The following is a 4,312-nucleotide window of genomic DNA, read 5'->3' on the forward strand; positions in this document are numbered from 1 at the left end:
GCTGAGACCCAAAAGAAATGGGTGTTAGATAACTGTCAAAGCCCTGCTACATATTGTTGATCTGCCTAGCAACTAAGCTCCAGATGAAGACTTTGTGTTAAATCCAACAGTCTTTATAATGGTCATTAGATTATTGTGGTGTGAGATGTTATATTATGGTCATTAGATTCTAACAGTGTGAGATGTTCTATAATGGTCATTAGATTCTAACAGTGTGAGATGTTCTATTATGGTCATTAGATTCTAACAGTGTGAGATGTTCTATTGTGGTCATTGGATTTTAACGGTGTGGGATGTTATATTATGGTCATTAGATTCTAACAGTGTGAGATGTTCTATTATGGTCATTAGATTCTAACAGTGTGAGATGTTCTATTGTGGTCATTGGATTTTAACGGTGTGGGATGTTATATTATGGTCATTAGATTCTAAGTGTGAGATGTTCTATTATGGTCATTAGATTCTAACGGTGTGGGATGTTCTATTAAAGTATAACTGGTTGTTGAATATTATTTCTCCACTTCTACTGTTCATCAATGACTACCAAATTATACCTCATACTTCTGCTCGATGAAATATTGTGCCTTTTGAATTAATAACGTAAACACTTTTGCTTTAAAATATCTGTAAAATATTAAACTTAAATATTCTGATTAAATCAATCTGTAATAGACCGTTCAATATCTACCAAATTTCTGTTAACAAGAGAAAGTATTATTCATTCATCCATCCATAATCGAAACTTTTTATTTGTTTCTTATATGTTTTTCACATGTCATTAGTATTTTGTATGTTTTACATTTGACATCTAAGTATAGCCATAACCTCTTCTTCATAAATGCGGCACACAATGACTGTTGAGAATGTCAACACATATTCCATTTCAGTACACATTAAACAAGATCACAAAATCAACAAAATTAAAAGGGATCACAGTTCCACAAAATTATATACACGTAGTTAAAAATTAAGTCTAATATGAAAACATAAATCTGTAAATAAACTACATGTAGTGATTGCACCCTTGATGCACTTTTAGCACTGAAGATGATGTCTCTCCAACAGGTGCAAATCTCATGGAAAATAGCTCATCTATTTAATCTACACGCGCTGAAAAAAGATTTGACCAAGGTATAGTCCTTAAGCTACACCAAAATGCTCCTCTTCCCCTTCGTGTACTTGGTTTCCGGTCTCATTAGTGTCCATCGGTCTCTTTAGGTAGAGTTCAAATGTGTTTAGCAATGTCTGCATATTGTTTTGTCTCTCCTCCATCTGATGCATAACTGAAATAAAATAAAGCTCATCTGTAAAACTTTTGTGTCAAAAAGGCTAACCAATTTATATAAAAATTAAAAGGTTAAAGGTTGACTTGCAACAAAATTCACATGACAGTTATTTGATATGAAAAGATTTACCATGTCTTACTTTGTTGTGTTGTAGGTACAAAATATGTGGAAATGTGATTACAAGCTCTTAAAAGTACAAAAACAAAAAGCCGCCAGAGATTGGAATCCGTTTATTTCTCTGACATAGTCATGAAATTTGATTATTGTCTTGTCAGGTGATGTTCTCACGTGAATTGAAAGGCCAATAAAAAGCTCAATATAAACTTATTGTAGCACTAGTTTATGACAAACACTTCGGGTTTTACCGAAGACCCCGTATCAAATATAGATGCTCGCTACTTTACAATTTTGTTTCGGTTTGGTCCAATCGGCAAGTCGTAATCTGATCATGTGACCCAATACTTCGCAAATAATTTCTGCATCACTTTTTGATTATCACAAGTGACCAACAGGCTCGTCATGATTATCAGACAATGATATGTACTCCTTCAAGCTAAGACTAAAAGATTAAACGAGTTTTTACGGTAAGTTATAAGATATCACTGCTAAAAGTGACAGCATTACAATGACGATAAAATAGACGTGTAAGAACAATAGACATGGTTTTATTGAATGCGTGAAGTATATTTGTAAAAATATTTCGACGAATAAGGTTGCATGAAAGTGTAAATAGAAACCATCTACCACAGCTACGTCACAATTGAACCGTTTTGGAAAGAGAATCCAACTAATTAGCTGTTCGTTTTTGAGCTTTTAAGAGCTTGTAATCACATTTCCACATATTTTGCACCTACAACACAACAGAGTAAGACATGGTGAATCTTTTCATATCAAATAACTGTAATGTGAATTTTGTTGCAAGTCAACCTTTAAGAGAATGAGAGGGGTAAAAGGGTGTGATACAATGAGAAGATTTCACTGATGATATCAATGTAATAACTCCAAAAGAATCGATGCTATTCTTTATGAAGATTATTTGAAAATAAAACTGTAAACAGTGAGAGAGCAGAGAGAGAAAGAATGACGAGAATAAGAGAGGAGAGAAAGGGAGAGGGAAAAAGAGCAGTTCTGTAACACAGCAACTTAAACATCAGATATATTGGTAATAAGATTAGTGTCCAAAGATTATATTGACATTAGAAAATGAACAAACAAAAAAGCACAACTGATAAATCATGTTGTTTCCATCGAAGCTCTTTCTCAATAACTTTCATATAATGTAGTTAAGAAATGAGAATTATGAAGGATGCAACCAAAAGCTTTTATTAAATATCCATTGAATCTGCTCGTTCATGTCTCATTTTGAATAGATGGTAGAGAAGATAAAAGATCTCTGGTGTTCAGTTGATGTCTAAACAGAAATTGTGAATGATCCAGGATTTACTGCAAGATATAAAAAACTCTAGACTAGAAAGGATAGCAATAAATACTGTATAGGTTTTGACATGTTGTCAGAGTAACACGTTGTATTCTCTATTATACTACGTTATAGTAACAGGGTGTTGATATAACATTTGTGATGTCATGTTATAGTAACAGGGTGTTGATATAACATTTGTGATGTCATGTTATAGTAACAGAGTGTTGATATGACCCATGTTGCGTAAGAGTAATAGGGTATTGATATAAACTTTGCCATGTTATGTTATAGTTGCTGCTATAGTATCTGGTGTGGATATAACCATTATTATGTTAAAGCAATTATATACAGCCCCACAAGGATAAGCGACGGACATCATGTAGGCCGGGCTTAATGATCGAGCTCTGTTGGGATGAACCCGAACACGGCACCCGAACAAACAAATATGCTGAATAAAGCCCCTTGTACAATTACAAATATTATGAACAATAGTGGTTATTTTACTGATCTGTTGGTTTCATTTTGTTGTCAAATAAATATAGTTGCCAAATATTGTCCCCGTTATGATCAGTCAGTTGCCATTCACAAGCATTTGCGATATTAATAATCACAATCGTAAAATAGCCCAAATTCGGCTTTATATTTAGATTTTGAGTATGAAAACTACACTCCACAGCTTTGCTTGCTGTCCCATCTTATTGGCCAGATAAAACAATGTGACAACGATAAAAGACTTTGTCATTTTATATTAGGGTGGCAAAATATTAATCAAAAACCCCGCTCATATAATAGCCGTCGCCTATCCTTAGGGCTGTATATCATTGGTTAAAGTAAGCAGAAATTACTAAAAATACACAGAAAAAAGATACCCAGTGCTTGTTGTATGATGTGTTCTTCTAAGACTGTTTCACGCTTTTCAGCCCTTTGACTTGCATCTCGTATTTCTACACAAAAAAAATCATGCTGATAGTCTTGGCAGCACTAAAAATCCTGCTGACAATTCTGACAGCACTACAACTCGTGCTGACAATCTTGGCAGCACTACAACTCATTCTGGCCGACTTGGCAACATTCCAACTCATTCTGACAATCCTAACAGCACTACAATTCATGCTGACAATCTTGACAGAGCTACAACTCATCCTGACGGTTTTGGCAACATTACAATTCAAGCTACACATTTCTGGCAGCACTATAATTCATGCTCAGCCTTGGCAGCACTACAATTCATGCTGAAAGTTTTTGAGAACACGATTTCATGCTAGCCAATTGATGCAGTACCACAATTCAAGGTAGCAGTCTTGACCATGGTGGAAGTTGCTAAATTTTTAATAACTGCGAATGGATGAAACTATAAACATATGTCGCCATAAAATACTCTGACAATTGCATGTGTATTAGGCAGTATGATTGCACAAATTTAACTACAGTATAATACTTGATTTATCAGAGCTTGTAGCGAATTGCAGCACTAAATGTGTTGCTGTCATGAGTCAAGCAAAGCAGAAGCTGCAATCATAAAGGAAGTACCACGTGCTTGTTGCTCAATTTTATCCTGTAGAGCACTTGTACGCTCTTCTGCCCTTTCTCTTGTGTCGTGCAACTC

At 34.7% G+C, this 4,312-nt stretch overlaps 1 long non-coding RNA gene across 1 annotated transcript; it reads right to left on the bottom strand.

The window, feature by feature from the left end:
- Window positions 1-954: 954 nt before the first annotated feature.
- LOC137385700 (uncharacterized) lies at window positions 955-4,312 on the bottom strand. Its single transcript, XR_010977794.1, has 3 exons — window positions 4,237-4,312; window positions 3,576-3,650; window positions 955-1,283 (listed from the first exon to the last, which is right to left on the bottom strand). It is a non-coding gene; the product is annotated as an uncharacterized lncRNA (long non-coding RNA).

The sequence above is a fragment of the Watersipora subatra genome, chromosome 1 (assembly GCF_963576615.1).
Source record: "Watersipora subatra chromosome 1, tzWatSuba1.1, whole genome shotgun sequence".
NCBI lineage: Eukaryota > Metazoa > Bryozoa > Gymnolaemata > Cheilostomatida > Watersiporidae > Watersipora > Watersipora subatra.